This window comes from Mus musculus, chromosome 12 (genome assembly GCF_000001635.26).
Source record: "Mus musculus strain C57BL/6J chromosome 12, GRCm38.p6 C57BL/6J".
NCBI lineage: Eukaryota > Metazoa > Chordata > Mammalia > Rodentia > Muridae > Mus > Mus musculus.
This window is the reverse complement of record NC_000078.6, coordinates 86,839,245-86,864,434: the sequence shown is the minus strand read 5'-3', so window position 1 is coordinate 86,864,434 and position 25,190 is coordinate 86,839,245. Positions and strand designations below refer to the sequence as shown.

General features: G+C 47.8%; 1 long non-coding RNA gene and 1 pseudogene across 2 annotated transcripts in view; both read left to right on the top strand.

The window, feature by feature from the left end:
- The first annotated feature begins 13,446 nt into the window (after nt 1–13,446).
- The window catches only part of Gm51955, a 28,765-nt gene continuing 17,021 nt past the window's right edge, over nt 13,447–25,190 (top strand). For both annotated transcript variants that reach the window (XR_003950101.1, XR_003950100.1), the window contains exon 1: nt 13,447–14,650. This is a non-coding gene — a long non-coding RNA (predicted gene, 51955). The remainder of the gene's footprint in view (nt 14,651–25,190) is intronic.
- Gm10095 (predicted gene 10095) lies at nt 18,232–18,691 on the top strand (annotated as a pseudogene).

The window sequence follows — 25,190 nt, the reverse complement described above, 5'->3', positions numbered from 1 at the left end:
AGTCACACTTGAGTTGCTTGGCCATTTGGTTAAATATCATTTATTCAGCATTGGGAATGTGGCCATAAGCAAATCCAAATCCCTATTGTTATGCGCAAGTCTAGAGAAGAAGGAGAGGTCTACAAATCTGCAACTTGGTAATGGGGTATGGTGGGGCGAGTTGCTTCGATTTGTCCAGTGTGGCCTGGGGTTTTGATGACTGAATAGGAGCTCACTGGGCAGGAACAGGAGAATCCCAGGACAAGATTAGCTGGCTAAGGAACTGCCCCTGCACAAGATTTATGAGTGGTGGGAGGTGCTCTAAGGCGACAGAAGAGCATGACTTAGAAATGAGGCCAGTCTGGATCTGATGATATGATAATTTGGCTTCTGCCCTGCTGGTCCAGTCTCCAGCTTTTCCTTAGGTGTGACTGGACGAAAACTCGACCCAAATCACATTTCTGTCTTTGACTGAATCATCTGATGTCTTGGTGGTGGAGGACAGACAGAATCTGTAGCTCTGCTCCACCATGATCCAGCCAGCAGAGAGACCACCTATTCATCTTGCCTTTGGTGAGCCTACAAGCCCTCTCCAGCCCTCTGTGCCTGCTGCAACCTCTCATGGGGCACCTTTAAACCTTTCCCTGGTTGGAGGTACCCAGCAAAAGCCAGGACCTAACTTCATCTGTACTTTTAGCTTGGCTCAAGGTTCAAACATAGGCCCTGACCTTATGCCAACATTCTGGGCACGTCTATGGCTGTCTTTGGTTGTCTCTGGTTAGGTTTTCTGGGTGGCTGAGTCCCTCAGGCTGGCCATGGATGGGCATTGCTAACTTGGGCTATCCCAGTTCAGCATTTCTGCTGCAGAGTGGGGCCATGGATGGACAAGACTTCTTCGATTTGTCACCTAGGTGTCAGGAGCACACAGACATGTGCACAGGTTTGGTCGCCTTAGCTGAATCGGTGTGCACCTTCAGGAGAGGTAAAGGTCTGTCCACCAAGTTAGAGTTTCCCTATATGGCAGTATCTTAGTTAGGGTTTTACTGCTGTGAACAGACACCATGACCAATGCAAGTCTTATAAAGGACGACATTTGATTGGGGCTGGCTTACAGGTTCAGAGGTTCAGTCCATATCATCAAGGTGGGAACATGGCAGCATCCAGGCAGGCGTGGTACAGTAGGAGCTGAGAGTTCAACATCTTGTTCCTAAGGCAAACAGGAGAAGACTGGTTTCCAGGCAGCTAAGATGAGGGTCTTAAAGCCCACACCCACCATGACATACTTCCTTCAACAAGGCCACACCTACTCCAACAAGGCCATGTCTCCAAATAGTGCCCTTTCCTGGGTCAAGCGCATATGAACCATCACAGGCAGGTAGATAGGACTTAGTCACTCACTTTATCAAAGGGACCACTAAGACATTCACAACTGATTTGTCCACATGTCTTTCTTGTTTTGTTTGGAGTTGTGAGCATGGAACCTGGAACCTCGCTCCGGATAGGCAAGCCCTCTACCACTGGACTGTATCCCTAGCTCTCTTTTTACTTTTATTTTGAGATGGGGCATTACTAAGTTGCCCAGGCTGGTCCATACTATGTAGCCCAGGCTATCCTTGACCTTTCAGTCCTCCTGCCTCAGTGTTTCCAAGCAACTAGGATGACAGCTCTAAGCTATTTATTTATTTATTTTAGATTTATCATTTATGTATATGAGTACACCATTGCTCTCTTCAGACACACCAGAAGAGGGCATCAGATCTCATTACAAATGGTTGCGAGCCACCGTGTGGTTGCTGGGATTTGAACTCAGGACCTCTAGAAAAGCAGTTGGTGCGCTTTTTATTTTATTTTTATTTATTTTAAAAAGATGATAGTGTCTTTTTTTTTAAATTTATTTATTATATGTAAGTATACTGTAGCTGTCCTCAGACACTCCAGAAAAGGGAGTCAGATCTCATTACGGATGGTTGTGAGCCACCATGTGGTTGCTGGGATTTGAACTCCTGACCTTCGGAAGAGCAGTCAGGTGCTCTTACCCACTGAGCCATCTCACCAGCCCGCAGTTGGTGCCCTTAAACACCAAGCCATCTCTCCAGCCCAGCTCTGAGCTTTTTGTTTAACACTCCCTGCATATTGCTTCATTTTTGGGGCTCAAGGAATTTCATATTCCTGGGGACCTCAAGTTTGTCACTTCGGTGTAAATGGACCAAAAGCAAACAAACTCTATTATGAAGGTGACCTTACAGACATTGCATACATGAGGTGGGATGGCTTATGCTTTTTAGTGGACAGCAACGTCAGAATAGCCAGAGTTAATCGCAGGCTCGGAAGAACCAACCTGCCCACACTGGTCAGTAGTCCTTCTCCTGTTCTTCCACCCATTGCTGCAGGGTCTCAGCTCAGTGTCTGACCCTTGGCCTGTGCAGGGTACCCAGCTGAGGACATGTGTCCTCATCCTTCCCCACCAAGTCCCCTTTCCCTGTAGCAGAGTAGACGCCACTGGGAGAAGTAAGGACATTTCAATGCTCCTGCATCAGTTCTGAACTTAGTGTGGATGCTATTGACTGGCTTTACATCCCTCCTTTCCCAAAATGTGGGTGGAGCTGAGTCTTCGGGCAGAAGCAGGACCTGGCACACAGCAGAATGCTTCTTGACTGACTGCTGCCCACAGTAAGCAGTGAGTGGGAGCCCAGAGGCCTGGGGCAGAAAGCAGAGGGGGCCATGGCAGAAGCTCATCGTAGGTGAGTGCACAAGGTAGGAGAGGAATTCGATCTCGGTTCCTGAAGGCGTCATTGTTGTCATGTGCAGGGAAATCTCCGCAAATCTCTACGTTGTGTCTGCATTGTCCTAAGCCTTTGTTAACTCGTGAGTTGGGCTGGAAAGATGGCTCAGCAGTTAAGAGCACTGACTACTGCTCTTCTGAGTTCAAATCCCAGCAACCGCATGGTGGCTCACAACTATCTGTAATAAGATCTGATGCCCTCTTCTGGTGTGTCTGAAGATACCTACAGTGTACTTACATATAATAACAAATAAATCTTTAAAAAAAAATTTCAGGAGTCATCATGAAAACCACATGTGAGCAGAAGTCGGTGACTTCATGTTGATTTCTTTTCTTTTTGTTTTCAAGACAGGGTGTGTGTGTGTGTGTGTGTGTGTGTGTGTGTGTGCGCGCGTGTAGCCCTGACTGTCTTAGAACTTGTTATGTAAACCAGGTTGGCTTCAGACTCAAACTTCAAAGAAGTGGGTCACTTCTTCCTTCTGAGTGCTAAGGTTAATGGCATACAATACCACTGACCACATGCCTTTAATCACAGTGCTGGGGAGGTAGAAGCAGGTACATCTCTGTGAGTTTGAGGCCAGAATAGTGTACAGAGCAAGTTCCAGGACAGCCGTGGTGTACTACACAGAGAGACACTGTCTTGGGGTGGGGGTGGGGAGTGTATAACACAATGCTAACCTGATTTCCCTGTATTCTAGCATAAGCTCATATACACAGACTACTGTGACTGTCCAGATGGAAGTGAGTGGTAGTCCTCCGTAGACCAAGTCTGTGTCAGGTGGAGTCCTCTGTGAACCCAGGGACTGAGGACAAGAGAAAGAACCTCTTAAAGAGGTGAGGACCTCTTAAAGAGTGTCTGGTGTGATCCAGGTCTGGAAAGCTACCTCATAACACTGAGCCATGGAGGTAGGAGGGGCTTGGCCACACAGACCTGTGCAGAGCAGTTAGCTGTGTCTGCTCACAGCTGACAGAGGCTTTTGTGGCCTGCACTCTCTGTTCCTGTCAAGCCCAGGGACACCTGTCTTTCCCTGCCATGTGACACAAAGTAGTCTCCCTGGGAAGGGGATGGCCGCAGGATTCTTGAAAGCAAAAGGAGACGGATGTGAGCTGACATTTCCCCTAGTAACTGGCAAAGGGCTGACACACACCCGGCCGAGGGCCAGCCTGGTCATTAATGTGCCTGTAGTTTCATTGACAAAGCAAAAAAGCAAACAGAAGAGAAGGGTGGGTGTGAGAGATGGGTGGGAAGGATAGGGCCGGAGGGGGAGTGACTTGGGGGAGGGCAGCAGTCAGGAGGAAGCAAATGAACAGAACAACCCACATCAGTGGCTGTGTGTGAGGATGGGTGAGAACGTGTCTGGGAAGACCTGTCTGGGAGGATGTGGGTGGGGAAGAGGTGCCTACCCATGTGTGTCTGTGTGTGTGTATGTGTGTGTGCATGATAGAGAGACAGATAGACAGACAGACAGACGGGGGAAGGGATCAAATGGAGAGTGGCTTGTGCTTCCTCTGCTCAGCCATCCGGCTTCTGGCAAGCCTGGCAGAGCGCAGTAAGGAATCTGCTGTGGGGAACTAGAAGACTACCTTGCTACGATCCCTTTCCCTTTGTGTGAGATTTTCCTGTGAAAAAACCAAGTCTGGAGCTATAAATAATCCAGGCACAGCTGTGGCATCCTGGAGACTCATGGAGCATGCTGATGCCAGGCAGCCAGGGCCTGGGGGACAGGGTGCCTTTAAAAACCAAGAAGCAAGGCTTTCTTCCCCTCTGTGGTTCCTCAGTTCCAGCTGGCTCCCACGGTCTTGGGCTTCTCCTCTGACCCATAGAACCTTGGTGGCAGTTCTTGGGGGACTCTCAACGATCAGACCCCAGCCTTGACTTGAGCAGACTGAACAGCTATAGTGTGGCACAGTCGCTGGGCAGATCAGGGAGTCCGGGGGCAGAGAGAATAGCAGGTGCCTTCCTGCCCAGGGGCCCCATTTTGCTCAACTGCTTCAAGGAGGGTCATGGTGTTCCTGGCTGGCATGCAGATGGCTAAGAGTCAAACGGTCTTAAGGCCTGGATTGTGGGCCAATCATATCCTCATTCCTGATCTCATTTACATACTGTACTGAGCCTTTTTCAAGGTCTCACAGGGGATGGGCAAATGGGTTCCACACAAGACTCCTGGGGAACCCCCCTTCTTAGGAGAGTACACACATCTGGCTCTTGGGATGAGGACATACATAAGGGGCTCTCCCAAGACCAGCCTCAGCCTGTTTCCAGTTTCACTTTCAGGGCAGAGAGCAGGAAGAGGTGAGGCATTTTAGAGCTCAGGCCTCACCTTTAAAAATCTATGTGCTCTGGAGAACTAGAAGGAGGGAAGTGAAGGGAAGAGGGGAGCCTCCTTTCTATAGCACCTCTGCTCCATGCTTGTGCCTCTGTCCCTCACCCACCATGTTCTCTATAAACTCCAGGATTCCTGAGAGCAGAGAGCAAACACTCGGGCTCTCTCTCACCTTGGCCCCGTGACTATGTGTGCTCAGGCCCCTGGTCAGCTTCCATTGGCTGCAGAACTTCCAGTCTTCTATTGCTTTGTGGGAAAGAGGTCAGAGCCATCTGACTCTCTCCTGGTCCCATCTCCTGTCAGGCTCTATCTAGGCTCTACTTTGGCCTAAGGACTTCCAAGACCCCTGCTCCCAGCCTTTCCTGCCCTTTCCCCAAATTCCAAACTGATGGGCCCCAGAGGACTTTCTAATTGGCTGGGTTTAGGTTCTGTGTTCCCATCCTGGTTGCCAGCAGATACAGGGCACAGAATTCCCAGCTTTTGCAGAGGCAGGCAGATCTCCAAGTTCAAACTAGCTGGGTCTACAGGGTGAGTTCCAGGATAGCCAGGGCTACACAGAGAAACCCTTCTCAAGCAAACAAGCCAGCAAACAAATTTCTAGAACTGTATGAGAGTGATTCGCTAAGCAGTTGGCAATACAAGATTGTGAGGCACTGGCGAGGTCACTCAGTGGGCAAAGCACCAGCACTCATAAGAAAGATGGCCACAAGGATCCTTCTGTAAACCTAATTCTGGGAGGGCAGAGCCATGGTAGATCCTGGCAAGCCAGTCTACTTGAAACAGGGAGTTACAGCTTTCAATGAGAAACCGAAGCCACCCTGGTCTACAGAGCAAGTTACAGCGCACCCAAAGCTACACAGAGGAACCCTGTCTTGAAAAACAAAAATGAAAACAACAAAAACAACAAAGGTCAGGTGGCTGGAAAGATTGCTCAGTGGTTAAGGGTACTCACTGTGCTTCCAGAGGACCCAGATTCTACTCCCAGCCCCCACAAGGTGGCTCACAACCATCTGTAACTGCAGTCCCAGGGGATCCAATGCCTTCCTCGGGCCTGCAGGGGTACCAGGCATGCATGCACACTGTGCACAGATAGACTTGTAGGCAAAAAACCTATATACATTTAAAAATGTCTTAACTGGGCGTGGTGGCGCACACCTTTAATCCCAGCACTTGGGAGGCAGAGGCAGGCAGATTTCTGAGTTCGAGGCCAGCCTGGTCTACAAAGTGAGTTCCAGGACAGCCAGGGCTACACAGAGAAACCCTGTCTCAAAAAACCAAAAATAAATAAATAAATAAATAAAAATAAAAATGTCTTAAGGTAAAAGAGAAAGAGAGGGCCACAGAGAAAGACACCTGATATTGACCTCTGGATTCCACATATAGACTATGGCGCACACACACACATGTATACGTACACACACACACATACACCACCCATATGCACATGACTAGAATAAAGATAAACTAGGCCAGTGAAGGCCGAAAGGATCTGCCTGACAATAGCTCTCCGTGCTGATGCGGAGCTTCCTGGAGTTCAATGCAGAGGATTCTACACGTGGCCTGGAGGTGATGGGGACATTCGTGTGTGCTGGTGTCATGTGTGCTGGTGACGCTTGTCCTAGGCTTCTTTAGTAGACACTTATTATAGTATTGCTTTTCCTATCTCTTGCCGCCCCCCCCCCCCCCCCAGGAAGAATGCTTCTGGAGACAGAAAGGCCAGGATCACACTTGTCCACTCCCGACAGCGCTGTCCAAGTCCTGAGTCATCCCACCACCTCCCCTGGGTCAGCACCTCCTTTTCCTCAGAGTGGATGCCCTCAGCCCTTTCCTTAATCAGCAGTCAGCTCCAGCGCCAGCCAGGTTGTTTAAGGTCTTCTTTCCTGGGAACTTCTCCAACCCTTTCAAATCCTCAGATGCCCTGGCTGATGCTCCTTGCCATCACGATCCACACCACACACGCACACTCACTTGCATTGCACATGCTGTCTCTGCAGAATAAGTTATAAGGAAATACATACACACAGTAACTTGAATCGCTCGGCTCCATAGCATCCCACTCCCCAATATGGTCTCCCATTACAGGGAGCCTGACAGTGTTCCAACAACATGCAGCCCAGTTGGTCAAAGGTGTAGAGATAGAAGAGGAAGGAAGCCACGGGTACTCTGTGGTGGATGCTAGAGCCTTGATATCTCCACAGGGCCTCCTGGATACAGAGAAGCCTTCCAAAAGCAAACCTGTGCTCTTCTGCCTGCAGTTGTAACTCAGGGGTACAGAGCTTGTCCAGTGGGTGTGAGGACTCAAGTTCAACACCCAACACTACATCTATCTAGTTTCACTCCCACACAAAAGCAGCCTTCATTTATTCATTCACAAAAGAACTATTTAAAGCATCTGTTCTGTGCTGGTGCCCAGAACAGATATGCATGTGCACTGAAGAGAGACAGATTCCAGTCTGGACAGTGCAGTAAAATGCCAGGGCAGAGTGAGCCCAGGAAGGACTCTAACCAGGGTACCATGGTGGGGCAGTCATGTAAGAGACTGTCCTGCAGAGATTTGAAGGTGTGTTTTCCAACAGCCCCTGGTCGGTGTGGCTGGGGTCTGTTTGTTTGTTTGTTTGTTTGTTTGTTTGTTTTTCAAGACAGGGTTTCTGTGTTATAGCTCTGGCTGTCCTGGAACTCACTAGCTAGATAGATGTAGACCAGGCTGGCCTCGAACTCAGAAATCTGCCTGCCTCTGCCTCCCAAGTGCTGGGATTAAAGGCGTGCACCACCACGCCCGGCTCAGTGGCTGGGATCTGAACTGGAGGAGAATGTGTGAAGAAAGCTAGATCCTCAGTGCCCTGACAAGTCCTTTCTTGGCCTGGCTCAATGGATAAAGCACTCGCCCCCATCCCCAAGCATGGGGACTAGAGCTCAGATCTCCAGCACCCATGTAAGGCTGGACAGAGTAGCAGGCATCTGGAATCCCAGTGCACCTTTGAGGAGAAGAGAGGCAGAGGCAGGAGGATTCTGCAAATGTTGCTGGGCAGCTAGCTTGATATATAGCAGTGAACAATTGATCCCACCCCAATAAAGCCGAAGGTGAAGACTGATGTATGAGGTTGTCCACTGGCTGACCTCCACACACCCACCATGGCTCTGGAAGGAGTGCCCTTGAGTACACACACACACACACACACACACACACACACACACACACACACACATATACACTACTCACATATCACACACCTGAGTGAAAGAAAGAAGAAAAAGAGAAGTCCACTTTGATAGGTCTGGGTTTTTCCAACACAGTCCCCGACACCCGTCAGCTTGGCCCATGCCTGAGACCTAGGTAGGACCCTGATGGAAAGCGTCCGCCGCCCCTCCCTTCCTGTGAGTCCTAGCGCTTCAGCTGCCCCAGAAGCCAGGAGTGCAGAGAGCTGATGACAGCTATGGATGGGGGTGGGCGGCAGAGCTGAGAGAGAGGAGGAGTCGCAGAGCAGGACTGCCCCTCCCCCAGCCTGCTGAGTAAAGGCTTAAATGCTCTCCCGGGAGAACTGGCTTGCTCAGTAAAACAGGCTCTCTGGAATCTTCCAGCTTCTTCGACCAAGCAAGAAGGAGGTTTGCCACTACCAACTCCTCTCCTAAACTTGCTAACCTCTCTTTCCAAGTCAAGCCCTTGGTAAGCCGTTCCTCCTTCTGTGTAACAGGAACTGTACAGAGGGGTGTGGCCCTGAGTGTGTATACTGCTTTGTATATGTGTGTACATACATAGAATCTCATATACATGGGTGTGCACACATAGAATGCTATATCCATAGAGATGTTTTATATGTGCGCAAAAATAATTATTGCTGATACAGTGTGCACAAACATGTATGAGATTTGCATGTTTCCCTGAGTGTGTGTAGAACATGGATGTACAAGCAAGCATAGGGATATTTATGAGTGTAGTCAGGGGATATGTAGTACACGTGTGTGTACAAACATGCACGCAGCTTTGCAGCTCCAGTGTCATGGCTATATTTGCAGAAGAGACCATGCTTAGCTGGATTACACCCACCCGAGCTATAATACACATACCACACTGGCTGCTGCCCTCTTGCTCCTTTTTGATCTGCCCCACACACACCCCACCCCGCCCCCAGCAGCCAGTGCAAGCTTTTAAACAGTGCAGAATAGGCTGTGGCTTGGTGGCGCATGCCTTAATCCCAGCGCCTGGGAGGCAGAGGCAGGAAGATCTCCAGAGTTCAAGGTCAGTCTGGTCTACAGGGCAAGTTCCAGGGCAACCAGACCTATACAGAGAAACCTCATCTTGAAAAAAACAAAAGCATCCACTCTCCCTGGCCCCGTGAAGATCCACTCGTGATACTGCTAGGCTGCAACCCCCTCATGGCTTCTCTTTGTATTTGGAATAAATCAGACTTTTGAATATGGCCTTCAGGACTCCAGTGTTTGAGACTTGGTACCTCTCCACATTACCTCTCTAAGTGAACTCCTGCTCAGGACTTGGGCTGACTGTTGGACCAAGGCAGAATATGGGAAGAAAGGGATGCTTGGCTGGGAGGGGTGAGTCCTCAGACTACAGAACCCACCTGACAAGGTTACTGCAGGAGCTAAGGCTGTCAACTCAGAAGCTACAGTTGTCTGAGAGAATGAGACAAGGCGCCACATCTAGGAGGAACTAGTTGTAAAAACACATCTAACAAAGAGCTGATATCCAAAAATATACAAAGAACTCTTAACTTAACCAGGCACTGCAATCCCAGAAAACTAAGGATGGGGGCATGAGGATTAAGAATTCAACATAGGAGTTGGGGTTCATCCTGGGCTTTATGAGATCTGGTCTCAAAACACCAAAAATGGAGCCGGGCAGGGTAGTACATGCCTTTAGTACCAGCACTCCGGAGGCAGAGGCAAGTGGATCTCTGTTCAGGAGTTTGAGGCCAACCTGGTCTACAGAGCAAGTTCTAGGACAGCCGGGGCTACACAGAGAAATCCTGTCTTGAAAAAACAACAATTAACCGATTGATTGATAAAAAGATATAATAAACATACTCTCATCACCCAATCCAGCAAACATGTTCCTTGGTATTTGCCCAGATCACTAAAATACCTGCATGAGAAGATGTCGTATGTTGTCATGGTAGCTCCTGAGAAGTGGAGGCAGGACGATCAGGAGCTTGCCGTTCTCAGCTACATACTAAGCTGGGGACCAGCTGGGCTACAATGGGACCTTGTCTCAAAAAACAAAATAGAATATTTAAGTCTACAAAAATGCGAACATAGATGTTTATAGCACAATCGACAGAACTCTGAAACAACCAAGATGTCCTTCCGTATGTAAATGGATAAATAAATTGTGGTAAAGCCAGACAATAAAGTCCCATTCGGTGCCAAAGAGAAATGAGCTATCAAGTCCGGAAAAGACATAGAACAAACTTAAACGCATGTTACTAAATAAAAGAAGCCAGTCTGGAATGCCAACATACTACACAAAGCCAACTATATGACATTCTGGAAAAGGCAAACTGGTGGAGACAGCAAAAAGATGGATGGCCAGTGCTGGGGAACAGAGACAGATAGATAGAGCTCTCTAGTGTAGACAACTGGTGAGCTCTTGGCTCTGTGAGAGACCCTGTTTCAGAAGATAAGGTGGCAAGTGGCGACTGGCAAGTGATACTTGAAGACAGCTGATATCAACTTCTACCCCCACACATATGAGCACACACACTCAAATGCATGTATGTGCACACATACACACATGCACACATATACTACACAGTCACATGCATACAACTCACAGAGATGGACACAAACAGAGACAGACAGACAAACACACTCACACAGAGAGACAGAGACACAGACAGACAGAGACAGAGTCAAAGGTTGGAGATTTGGAGGGATGGGAGATGTGGATAAGCAGAGCTCAGAGGATCTTTGAGGCCATGAAGTATTTTGTAAGAGCTACGATGGAGGGCATAGGCCATAACACATTTAGGGAAACCCACAAAGTGCAAATCCTCAGGTGAACTCTGATGTCAGTTATGAGGTCTGGGCAGTGACGACTGTGTTCAGATAGTCTCATCAACTACAACAAGCACGCTGGGCAGTGGTGGCACACGCCTTTAATCCCAGCACTTGGGAGGTAGAGGCAGGCAGATTTCTGAGTTTGAGGCCGGCCTGGTCTACAGAGTGAGTTCCAGGACAGCCAGGGCTGCACAGAGAAACCAACCAAAACCAAAACCCTACAACAAGTACATACTCCTGACGGGGGATGTTGGCACACGTGAAGGCAAAGGGCATGTGGGAAAGCTCTGAACTTCTTGCTCAGCTCTGCTGTGAGCCTAGACTGCTCGAAGCTCATTAAAAACCTTTTTAAAAGGCTGGCTATGTGACTCAGTTGGTGGAGCACTTTCCTAGCATTCATAAAACTGTATAAACTGGGTGTAATAGTCCACACTAGTAATCACAGCATTAGGGAGGTAGAGAAAGGAGTATCAGAAGTTCAAGGCCACCCTTGGCTCAATAATGAGTCTGCCTAAGATTCCTGAGATCCTGGGTTGCCTACAAGAAAGGAAGTGGGGTGCAGTGGTGAGCTTGCCTTTAATCCCAGCATTAGGGAGGCAAAGTTTAGGCGGAATTCTGTGGGTTGTGGGACAGCCTGGTCTACATAGAGTTCTAGGCCAGACAAAGCTACATGATAGACCCTGTGTTAAAAACAAAGGCTGGTGAATGGAGCTTGTGAGGGAGGGATGAAGGAGAAGAATCTAGACTAGACCCCCCTCCCTGGGATCCACTCTCATTCTTCCTTGAGCTCAGAGTCCTGGCTTCCTTAGCAGATGGATACATTCACGGGGCTTGCCTGTCTGTCTGTCCTTTCTTTCAGGTTTGCTGGGTCCCTTGTTTCTGGATTTCTGTGGTTCTCCTGGCAGGCAGCCTTGCTGCCACCCGTCCCCAGCATCCTGTCAGCTTCTAGAATGGATTTCATAAGCAAACAAGAGCTCCGACCTGTGCTTGCAAGCCCTGTCCTGAGATAAACATGTAACCCCCACACCCACCTAAGGTTCCTGCTCCCAGACTGAGAGAAGAAAAATCCTGGAGAAGCCATTAGCACCGCTCCAGCCAGGCTTACTCTGGCCTCCTTTGGAGTCAGGCAGTATTGAGGAAAAAAAACAAAACAAAAAAACAAAACAAAAAAACCCATCTTCCCTCTTGGAGTAGGGATGGGGTTGTCATGTGGAACATATTTAAGGGGAGCCCACCGACTGCGCCTGTCCCACTTCTATTACCCTAGGCTTTGATTAACACTCAACAGCACTAAGCGTTGAAAAGACTGGACCATTTCTACACAGCCAGAAACAGAACAGAATAAAATCAATGCTAAGTTACGAGTAATCAGGAAATTCTTCAGAACTTCAAATTATTCCTGGCGACCATGTCGAGGCCTTTTAAAAAATATGTCTTTAGTAATATTTTGTGTATATGAATGTGTGGTATGTATATATGTATGTATGTATGCATGCATGTATGTAAGTATATATGTATGTATGTATGTATGCATGCATGCATGCATGTATGCATGTATACTGAATGTAAGTCCTCTTGCCTGAGGAGCTCAGTAGAAGGAATGGGATTCCCTGGAACTGGAGCTGTTGGTAGTTGTGAGCCATCATGTTAGTGCTGGTGACTGAACCTCCATCCTCTGCATCCTTTGCCAGAGCAACTGGGGCTCTTAACCACTGAGCCATCTCCCCAGCCCTTCTTTTTTATTTTGTTTTCAAAGAGACAGTATGAAATTCTCAGATGACTCCCTCCTTTGATGATTGCCTTTGCATGGGTCAGATACTTCACATGCCCTTGTCATCTGTTAGGAATTCTCATGCCTGGCTGCTTTTCCCCATCCTGTGCTGAGGCTATAACAGGGTGGTTCCAGAGCTGACCTTAAAGACCTAAAGGGCCTTTCTGTGAATGCAAGGTTACTCAGAGAGTCAAGTTCCTTGTCAAGAAGGCTAGAGGGCTTGCTTTATATTCCAGGGCAAATCCATCAGGCTCACCGGAGATGAGTTGAGCTGTGACGGGGGGTGGGGGTGGGAATGGTAGGGGGGTGCTTACAGAGTCCTGCATAGCTGGACTGGGGAGGGGCTTAGGTCAGTTCAGCTTGAAAAACCAAGCTTGGCTAAAACCAGTGACTACTAGGTTCCATTCATAGGCAACAAATTGGGCTAGCACAGGAGACCAACAGCATATTCTCTGATGGCTTGGGGATCCTCTGATCTGGGGCAGCCCAGAGAACAGAACACAATGCCCAAGCATTTCGGGTGTTGGCTACCCACTGCCTCCTGGTAGTGGTAGAGAGTCAGAACTGCATTAGAAATAGCAGCCAAAGTCATAGATACCGCGGCGGTGTTGCTGGATCTGCTAACTGGGTCAATCATTGAAGGTGTGGCTCACATTGGTTCCCTGGGGGCTCTGTACTCCAGTTCTGCCACCATATGACACTTCCTGAAGCTGAAGGAAAAGGTGAGAAGCCTGCAGGCACACTGATGTCATGCCTGCATATTTCTTCTTACTTTGTGCAGTGCATTGTTGGTAAGCAATGTCAATGCATACATTGACGAGTGACTGACTGACGGACTCCTTGTAAGTCTATCCTGGTTTTTACCTACTCTGGATTGTTGAAGGATGAATGCTAGAAGCTTGGGCTCCCTGGGAAGAGCTGATGAGAACAGAGGTGAGCACAGAGCCAAGGCATCTGCCCACCTGGAGACGCATACCCTCTCCCTTGCCTGGCACAGTAGCCACTGCTGGAAAACATGTGTAGTGGCAGAAGATCCGCTGTAAAACAAACGCATGAACTCTACATGCAGCCATTCAGAAGATGCTGTTGTGCTGGCCTCCTTCATCCCCCATCAGCCCTGTTCCCATAGCAACTGGCCTCCCTCCAAACCAGAGCTGACTGAGGGCGTCCAGATTAACTCCTTCCGATGTAGCAGGGTCTTCTGTCCACATGGCCCAGATGCTTATAGCACTAATGTCTACTGGAAGACAGAGACACTGTGATACTGTGAGTGTTAAAGGCCCGAGTTACATCTTTAGGAGGCAATTGTGCAAACCTGAGTATTCCAGGAACGTTTTTGACCTCAGTCGAATTCTCACTATATGTCTGTCTCACTATATGTCTGGGAGAGTATGCTTGTTCCTAAGGTACTGCAGGGAGAGAAGGGAGTGCACACTGATGCTTGGGGGATACTCAGCTTGCAGGTAGCTCCCATCACCTGGGTCCAGGTGCATGCAAGCTCACTGCTACTGTGATGGCCCTGCACAGCAGAGAGGATCTATCGCAAATGTACTGTGCTGTGATTCAGCTGGGAAAGCAGAAACCCACAGCCACTAAGACACTACCGAGCCTGCAGGTTGCCCAGGAGAGCCTTATCAAATTGATGCCTAAATTGATTCCATCTTGAGTGGAGTCACGTCAGAGCTCGCAGGACTGCAGACTTCCAAACAGAGTCGCTGGATGAAACCCGGGGATGGATGGAAAAGCAAGGACGTGCGAGATGGTCTGGGAAGAGGAAAGAAGGTGAGCTTGGTGCTAGATTAGCTAGACTCGCATGACAGGTTGTGGGTATGGGGTCACTGCTGTCTCTGCCAAGTGCTATGTGCTCAAATCATACGGAAAGGTCCCTGGGAAAAGGGACAGCAGAGCCAACTAGACAAGACAGAATCCATGGCCTCTTTTTTTTTGAGGGCCAGGAAGAGTGAACAGGGATGAAGGCCTATTGAGTCATGTCTCCTGTCCTGATTACAGGGCCTTGATGGCTTCTTCTGCTGTGGGTTCAGGGCCTCAAACCCTGGGATGTCCCACTAACCCTGGAATCCTTTCTTGTCCCTCAATGTTTTCTGTACCTCTCTGCCCCAGCCACTCAGCTTTTCCTCTGATGTCTTCAATTGAATCTTCTTTCTAGCCTCAGCTCTGCACACTTGGGACAGAGCTTCCTTCCTAAGATGACCCTGCACTCATTCCACTTCATGTAGTCCGTCAAACCGAGAGACACCCTTATACAAATCCAAACTCTTCAACTTGAAACATTTTCAATTTTTTTGTTTGTTTGTTTTTTAATTTCCACTTTGATGGCTCTAGAGGTCAAACCCCAAGCCTGGCATGTACTAATATACCAGCTCTCTGATGTTATCTCAGACAGAGCTGGGGCTGTAGCTCGACTGGCAGAGTGCTTACCAACCACGGACGAGGCCCTGGATTCAATCCTCAGCACCCCATAGACCAAAGGACACATAAAAGTGGTTGAGGTGGGAGGATCAGAAATCCAAGGTTGTCCTTGGCTGTACAAGGAGTTCATGGTCAGCTTGAGTCACATCAGACCTGTGGAAAGGGGGTGGGAGGGAGAGGGAGAGAAAGGAGGAAGAAGGAAGGGAAGGGAAAGGAAGAGAGGTAGGTTGGAGAGACGGCTTAGAGGTTAGGAGCACTTGTTGCTTTTGCAGAGAGGCCCCCTAGGTTCTGTTCTAACCATCCGTGTGGCAGCTCATCACTAACCCTAACTCCAATTCCAGGGAATTTGATGCCTTAAGGCCTCTGCTAGGCGGCTCTGGTGGTGCACACCTTTGATCCCAGCACTCAGGAGGCAGAGGCAGGCGGATCACTGAGTTTGAGGCCAGCCTTGTCTATGTAGAGAGTTCCAGGCTAGCTAGGGCTAGATCGTGAGACCTTGTCTCAAACGAACTCCAAACCAACCAAAAACCAACTAACCAACCAACCAAGCAAACAAACAAACAAGACATCTGTGGCCACCAGGCATATGTGTGGTACAAATGTATAGCACAGGCAAATCAGCCATATACAGAAAATAAAATAAATCTTAAAAAAAAAAAAAAGAAAAAAAGGAGAAAGAGAAAAGAGAGAGGGAGGAAAAGGAAGGATCGCAACTACATAAAAGTTGCAAATTATATTAAAAATAATCCCCAGTTCCCTCCCCTCCAGTTCTCCAGACATCAGCTTGCACTGAACTTGTGTTTGTGCAGGTGTGCTTGGAGGGGGGCAGGTTCTCCTCCCAACTCCATCCTTGGGAACCTCCCTGAGCTAGCGTGAACTTGGCAATGGGTGGGAATAATTACAGCACAGACGTCTCTTTAGGACCTTTTTCCTCTAGAGGATTGGGTGCTCAACAGCTTTCAGCATACAACCATCTATTCATCTCTTTTAAATACTTTTCTCTCTGTACATTTGGGGTGTGTGTGTGTGTGTGTGTGTGTGTGTGTGTGTGTGTGTGTACATATTCTTTTCTCTTCCTGGTCTGAGAGTAGGTTCTCCACCCTACCCAAGTCATTTTACCATTAACTACTTCCATATGTATTTTTCAAAAGTAAAGGCACCCTCTCTTATAATACCACAATGTATCTATTGAAATCAGAAAATAATCATGACCACAGTCCAGTAGATGCATAGACCTCATCCAAAGGTTGTCAACTATTCTTCTAATACCCTTCATAGGAAAAGAAGAAAATTGTTCTAGTCTAGGGCTCAATACAGGATCACAGATTTCATCTAGTGTTGGAGTCTCTGGTTTCCTTTAGTATTATTTAGCATTTCTCTGTTCTCCATGACCTTGACATTTCCTTTAGAGGACAGATCACTGACTCTCTGTATGCACTTCAGGTTTCCTTGGGCTGTGTTCCTCCATGACCAGATTCAGGTTCTCCATTTTGGAGGAACAATGACAGCACAGAAGTTCTGCTGTGGCTGGTTCGGTGAATCCCATCCCGAGGCCATAGCACTGATTTACCCCACTTCTGGGACAAGTTGATATTTTCCAATTTTCCCCTTTGTAAAGATTCATTGTAAAGATCCCCCCACCCCCACCCAGATCAATTTGTAGTTATCTTCTTTCTTGTGTGGGAATGGATACTTTGGGACTGAAACTATTTTGCCTCCTATAGCTCCTCACTGGTTGTGTATCTTTTATCAAAAAATAAAATAAAATAAAGGGTTTGGGACACAAAGTATTTTACATGTCAGAGTTTTTAGGATTTGGGGATATTCACATAAACTTTACCGGTTGAGCATCTCGGTTGTCTGACTTTCCTTGGAGATGCCTGTACATGGATCTGATCAGACCAGATAGGTTACTAATGACAGCCCAAAGAACTTGCCACCCAAATGGTGCTTAGTGAGCCACTGAGCTTGTTGCAGTCACATGCCAGTGCATGGGTGACTCAGGTGGCTGCATCTGGAAAGAGCCAGATGTAGTGTGAGTTCTCACTCCCCAGGGCTGCATCACAGCACCAAGGAGGCTCCTCTCCCTGAAGCAAAAGTTTCTCCGTTAACTTCATGTTCTGGAAGGATCTTGTGAATCTTTTTTTTTTCTTTTCTCTCTTTTTTTTTTTTTTTTTTTTTTTTTTTTTGGTTTTTCGAGACAAGGTTTCTCTGTGTTGCCCTGGCTGTCCAGGAACTCACTGTGTAGACCAGGCTGGCTTTGAACTCAAAAATCCACCTGCCTCTGCCTTCCAAGTTCTCCACTGCCCGACTGACCTTGTGGATCTTACAACTTTCTTTTAATTTCTTTGTACCTTGCATGAGTTCCATCAGCCTTCCCAACTCCCTCCTTTAGAAGTCGTCTGTAAACGTTTTTGAACCTTGATATGACATTTAAGATACACTTCTAGTGGTGCATGCCTTTATTCTCAGCCCTCAGGAAGCAGAGGTAGGCAGATCTGGGTAACTTGAAGGTCAGTCTGGTCTACAGGGTGAATTTCAGGCAAGCTAGGGCTACACAGTGAGAACCTGTCTTACTCACTTTCCTATTGTGAAGATTCCATGACCAATATAGAAGAATTTCATGGGTCCTTTCGGCCGCCGCAGCCATCTTCCAGTAACTCGCCAAAATGACGAACACAAAGGGAAAGAGGAGAGGCACCCGGTACATGTTCTCTAGGCCTTTTAGGAAACATGGCGGGCTGGTGAGATGGCTCAGTGGGTTAGAGCACCTGACTGCTCTTCCGAAGGTCCAGAGTTCAAATCCCAGCAACCACATGGTGGCTCACAACCATCCGTAACAAGATCTGACCCCCTCTTCTGAAGTGTCTGAAGACAGCTACAATGTACTTACATATAATAAATAAATAAATAAATCTTTAAAAAAAAAAAAAAGGAAACATGGCGTTGTTCCTTTGGCCACATACATGCGAATCTACAAGAAGGGTGATATTGTAGACATCAAGGGAATGGGCACTGTTCAAAAAGGAATGCCCCATAAGTGCTACCACGGCAAAACCGGAAGAGTCTACAATGTCACCCAGCATGCCGTGGGCATCATTGTCAACAAGCAGGTTAAGGGCAAAATTCTGGCCAAGAGGATCAATGTGCGGATTGAGCACATCAAGCACTCAAAGAGCAGAGACAGCTTCCTGAAGCGGGTGAAGGAGAACGACCAGAAAAAAAAGGAAGCCAAAGAGAAGGGCACCTGGGTGCAGCTAAAGCGCCAGCCTGCACCACCCAGAGAAGCACACTTTGTGAGGACTAACAGAAAAGAGCCTGAGCTGTTGGAGCCCATTCCATACGAATTCATGGCCTAATGTACACAAAGAAATAAAAATACCAGCACCAGGAAAAAAAAAAAAAAAGAATTTCATGGGAATTTAAAGTTTCAGGTGGTGAGACTATGCCATCATGGTGGGGGGCGTGGCAAGAAGCAGGCATTGGAGCACTGAGTGAGAGGGGGGAGAGAGCTAGAACATAAGGAAGGAAGCATGAGAAAAGGAAGAGGGAGGAGAAAGGAGAGAGACAGCCAGATGGCAATGGTCAGAGTCTTTTTTTTTTTTTAAAGATTTATTTATTATATATGAGTACACTGTAGCTGTCTTTAGACACACCAGAAGAGGGCATCAGATCTCATTACAGATGGTTGCGAGCCACCATGTGGTTGCTAGGATTTGAACTCAGGACCTCTGGAAGAGCAGTCAGTGCTCTTAACCTCTGAGCCATCTCTCCAGCTCCGGTCAGAGTCTTTGAAGCACAAAACCCCTCCCCTAGATACACACCTTCTCTAACAAGACCACACCTCTTAATCCTTCTCAAAAAGTTCCACCAACTGAGGTACAAACACTCAAAATGAGCTTATGGGGGCTATGGCTCATCCAGACCATTACAGATCCTGTTTTGAGAAAAGATACATGTCTGATCTGGGGTGGAGCGTTTCAGATTTGGGATTCTCAGACTCAGGTGCTCAGTCTGCAGTTATAGCCCCCATGGACATTTCATCTGTAACCATATCATGGTGGTCATCAAGTGTTGCTTTTCAACCTCTGCATTTGGTTTTTTTTTTCTATTTGTTTTGGAACTGTCTTACTTTGTAGCCCAGGCTGGCCTGAACCTCATTCTCACCTGTGACCTTAAGTTCTCAGCCTCAGCTTCCCCTCAAGAGGGATAGCAGGCAGGAGCTACCTCACTCCCCCTGTCCACATTTGCTCTTTACTCTTCTGCCTTAAGAAAGAATGTTCAGGCTTTCAGTAGAAACCCATGTGATAAAAGAAAGCTAGTTCACACAAATTGTCCTCTAACTTCTACTCGAGTGCCATAGCATGCACGCACGCACACACACACACACACACAGAGTAAGATATGTAGTAAAATTTGTTTAGTTTTTGTTTGTTTTAAGATAGTCTCATGCAGCCAAGGCTGGCCTAGAACTCACTATGTAGCCGAGGATGGCCATAAACTTCTGATCCTGCTGCCTCCTGCCTCTACTTCCCAAGTGCTGGGACACAAGTATGCTAGCTCAGGATTTCTACAGTAGGGTTTTACAGTGGACTAGCTTGTTCAGGACCAGGTGGCTTTCTCTTGAATCTCATCATATTCTCATCTTGCCATTTCATGTCCTCTTTGAAATCAGAGACGTCTATGAAGCAGAAGGAAGTCTAAAGGAGCTTTCTGTAAGCACAAAGCAACATTTCCACAGTCAGAGACCACTATTATGGATAATTGGCTAAGCTTTGCTTTCTCAGTTATCCCAAATAAAAACTGGAGGTGTGGTCAGTCAGTAGAGTGTGTGCCTAGAATTCACTGGCCCTAGTTTTGATCCCCAACATGCAAAACTAATAAAAACTATAGCAGTAATGTAGACAGTCAGGAGGATTTAAAATCTAATAATCACAAGTAGTTATTCTTGAAGCAAAGCTCACTGAGGCGCAGGAGAAAGGGCTCAAAGATTAAGAGCACTTTCTGTTCTTCCAAAGGCCCAGAATTTGGTTCGTTCCCAGCCTCCAAATCTGGTGGCTAAACATCTGTCAGTAACTCCAGTGCCTGGGTATCCAAGGCCTTCTTCTGGCCTCTGCAGGCTTTCCACACCCCAACAGACACGTATGGCATATGTCACACGTACACACATATACCTCATACCTTAAAAAAAAAAAAAAAAGCCGGGCGTGGTGGCACACGCCATTAATCCCAGCACTCGGGAGGCAGAGGCAGGTGGATTTCTGAGTTTGAGGCCAGCCTGGTCTACAAAGTGAGTTCCAGGACAGCCAGGGCCACAGAGAAACCCTGTCTCGAAAAAACAAAAAACAAAACAAAACAAAAAAAACCCCAAAAAACAAAAAAGCCAATTCATTCCTGTCTCAAAAACAAAGCAAACAAAACAATCCCTCCCTCAGTTGGACTCAGTTGCAGAGTTCATGTCTACTGTGCACAAAGGCATGAGAATCCAGAGTTCAAATCCCAACCCTGTAAAATGAGAGAGCAGTTGAGCATAAAACATGCTCACACCACTTCCTCACTAACACTTTTCCTTCCTAACACCCACCAGATTTGGTAACGTGGGTTTGGGGGGGGGGGTCCCTCTTTGTTCTTCTCTGCCTGTATGCCCCCTGAGGCACACCCCTGCCTGTCTATCTTGAATTCATACCTGCATCCTCAACTCCCGACACAGGCAGGCATTCAGTAATGATTTATGGAGAAATGATTGGATTAATTTAATCCTCAGGACGAGCCAGCAAGCAGGACGGTTCTCCCAGCTTTACGGACAAGGAAACCCAACCTCCATGAGCCCGGGTTTGTTTACCATTCCTCTCCCAGTAAGTGGAGAGATTCATAGAGTCAAACTCAGATTCGTCAGATGCCAGAGTCCTTGTGCAGTTTCAGCAGAGGAAACTGTCTTAGTGGTCCCTGAAGGAGTGTCTTTATTCTTAGAAATTAGGGCAGCACAAATGCAATGTGAGAAGGGACACAGAACGGGGCTGGTGTTGCAAAACCAGCTCCCAGGTGGGGCCAGCCATTCAGTTCATTATTTGTCACTGCCACAGGACCGCCTGGTGGCCCGCCCCCGCACCCCCCCACCCCCCCCGACCCCCCGCCACGAGGAACAAGGAACGAGGAACGGAAGATGTGGCTATGACAGGCAGCAGCCAGCAAAGTGGCTCAGCTCCACTAGTCAATAGCAGGGTTAGGTTTCTGTTGCTGGGAAGAGACACCATGACCACAGCAACTCTCATAAAGGAAGACATTTAATGGGGTCTGGCTTACAGGTTCAGAGGTTTAATACATTACTGTCACTGCGGGAAGCACGGTGCCATGCCTGCAGACATGGTGCCAGAGAGGTAGCTGGGAGTTATACTTTTGGATTGCAGGCAGCAGGAAGAGAGCGTTGACATTGGAGCTGGCTTGAGCAACGGAAGCCTCAAAGCCCATTGTCACTCACTCTGGGACACACTTCCTCCATCAAGGAACTCTGGGACACACTTCCTCCACATCTCCTACTAGTGTTACTCCTTATGAGCCTATGGGAACCATTTTTATTCAAACCATCACCAGCAGGTATAGTAGTGACTTCCTTAGCATATGGGACTGACCAACTCTTTTTCGCTCTGGCTTCACCAACCTACCTTGAATCTTCTGGAACATGTACACACTAGCTAGGCAGAGCAGGGGTTATTTCTTGCTTTGCAGATAGTAAAGGTTCACCAAGGCCCTCAGTTTGCCCATCTGTGCCATGGGAGGATTGGATTTGGTGGTGGCATAGTTTCTACACCATTATTTTCCCCAGCCCTCCAGGCACTTGTGTGGCAGTCAGAGGACAGCTTGTGGGGTCATTTCTTTCCCTTCACTTTGCAAGGGTCCTGAGGATCGAACTCGGGTTCGTTCAGCAAGCTGTCTTTACCCACGGAGTCATCTCATCACCCCAGATTTGAACTTCTCAGGTGCAGGTTCACAGGTGCTGTACAACACTACCTCAGACTCCATCTCTCACGGTCTCAAACTCCCATGCTCAGTTCTCTTCCCTCCCTTCTTCCTTCCCTTCCTCTTTCACTCTTTCTTATCGTTCCTTTTTCCCCTCCTTACAGGAAAAAGGAACACACAAAATGATTTACATCCCTAAGTCCTGCGAATATCCGACTCCTTTTTTTCCCCTTTCTTTTCTAGACAGGGTTTCTTTGTATAGCTCTGGCTGTCCTAGAACTAGCTGTGTAGAGCAGGCTGGCCTCAAACTCACATTGTCTTCCTGCTTCTGCCTCCATTGTGTTGGGATTAAAGGCGTTCACCAGCAGCAGCAGCACCATCAGCATCACCAGGAAGCCAAATATCAGACTCTAGTCCATGCAACACTTTGCAAGGAAAACATCTAAGAGAAATGCCTGGAAGAACCTGTGGGCCTCCATTTATAGGAGGGTGAGGCTAGTCAGGAGGCACAGCTGCCCTGTTGTCCCTTCTAAGCCCGCTTTCCTACAGAGTCAGGTAGGGAAGGGAAAGGGTCAATGGGCCTTTGTGGGAGCTGAGGATTGTAGCTCGGTTGGTAGAGTACTTGTTTAGCATGTGTGAGTTCAGGGTTGGACCAGCAGAACTACATAAAACTGGGTGTGGTGGTACGGACCACCAGAGCATTGCAGAGGTAGAGATAGAAGGATTAGATACCCAAGATCAGCTTTATAACAAGTTTAAGACCAGTCTGGGACCCAAATAAAACAAAATTACCGGGCTGGTGAGATGGCTCAGTGGGTAAGAGCACCCGACTGCTCTTCCGAAGGTCCGAAGTTCAAATCCCAGCAACCACATGGTGGCTCACAACCATCCATAACGAGATCTGACGCCCTCTTCTGGAGTGTCTGAGGACAGCTACAGTGTATTTACATACAATAAATAAATAAATCTTTAAAAAAAAAAAAAAAAAAAAAAAAAAAAAAAAACAAAATTACCGTTAAAAAAAACCAACCCTTCTCTTCATCTTCTTTTTTTTTGGGGGGTGGGGGGAGGCGGGTATCGAGACAGGGTTTCTCTGTGTAGCCCTGGCTGTCCTGGAACTCACTTTGTAGACCAGGCTGGCCTGGAACTCAGAAATCCACCTGCCTCTGCCTCCCGAGTGCTGGGATTAAAGGCATCCATCTTCTACCCCCAAGGGCTAGAGCCTACAGTTCTGTGAAGCATGGTAAAAGTGGGCAGTATCCATATTTGCTTGGAGTTAGGGCTTATTCCTGGAGTATATCTGGGGTGTGATGATGAAGGCCTACTTAGCAAGCAAATGGCTGTAAAGACCTAAGAACAGGCAGGAAGCAACGTGCCCAGGGATGCTTGGCCCTGCTCTCCCTCCTGTATCTAGTGGGTAAGGAGGTGGTGTATCGTACTGACTGAGTCTGGGAGTGACTGGGTAGACTACAGCCCAGCAGGAAGCGGTTAACCCCAATCTAGTGGTCAGTACCTCAGTCTGCCCTCCCCTGTGTCTGCCCCAGTGCCAGCCTCGAGCAAGGACACCCTTGCAGGTAGAAAGGCTGTAGGTGACTCCAAATGCTCCCATGCCTTCAGACACACCTGGGATTGACACCATGATAAAAGCCAGGGCATTGTTTCGCGTGCTCTCTCTAGGGCCAACACCCCTGGGAAGGACTTCAAGAACCCAGGAATGGACAGGTCATTCCTAAAAGGTGGCTTTCAAAAAAAAAGAAAAAGAAAAGAAAGGAAACAACAACAACAACAAAACACCTCTGCTTCCTGCTGAGGACACACAAATACAGCTTCAAAGAGCTTAAAATCATGCTTCCTTGCAACCTGAAGGACCCGCAGCTGAACAAGCACAGATGGGCATGCTCCCTCAGACCTGTGCATGCACAAGACACACCACCCACATCTGCAGCAGTTGTATACCTTGTTTGTACACACACAGAGAATGTAAAATTTACAAAAAAAAATATTTTTTCTATACATGAATATTATGTGTTTTGTGTTGCTATCCAAGTTGTGAGGGCTTTTCCTCTACTGCTTGCTCTCTCTCTCTCTCCCTTCCCGCCCCCCTCTCTCTCTGAGACAGAATCTGCCACTGAACCTGGAGCTCACCACTGCAACCCTCCTGCCTTCATCTCCCTAGGGCTGGGATTGCAGTCGTTTACTGCCATGCCTGGCTTTGATGTGAGCACTAGGGATAGAGTGGGGACCTCAGCCTTGCATAGTAAATACTAACTGAACCAAGTCCCCAGTCCCTGGGTGACTTTTTAAGGCAGGGTCTCACTGGTTACTCCTTGCTGTCCTTAAACTTGAGGCAGTTCTGACTTCCAAGTACTGGATTACAGGCAGGAGCTACCAGGCTCAGCTGTTGGCGGGTTTTTTTGTTTGTTTGTTTCTGTTTTTGTTTTTGTTTTGGGGGTGTGTGGGGGGCGGGGAGGCTTGGAGGATGGCTAATGCCTGTAATCTCAGGAGGTCAAAGTGAATTAGATCAGAAGTTCAAGGTCACTTTCCCTTGCCTAGTGAGTTCAAGGTCAGTCTGAACTACAAATGTTGGGATGGAGGACTTGGTCATTTGGTCTTGATGTCCGGCTCTTAGAATCTTAGCATGAAAGAAACTGAGGCAGGGGGATTACTAATTTGAGAACAATTTTGAACAAAAGCAAAACACAAACCTTGAAACTATACACTCTTATCTTGCCACAAGCTTCTTGCCTTGCTATCTAGCAAATCTTGTGCCTGGTAGTAAGACATACTTTATTCCTGCGACTGCAGCAAGGACGTCCAAGTCCCATGTCCCTTTCTGGGAGTGCTGTGGTCCTCTGCCTGGTCCAGGATTTCAGCCGCATCCTTCCTAAGGTAGAGAGCACCATAAAGAGGGCACATTCTTCAGTGGGAAGGATTC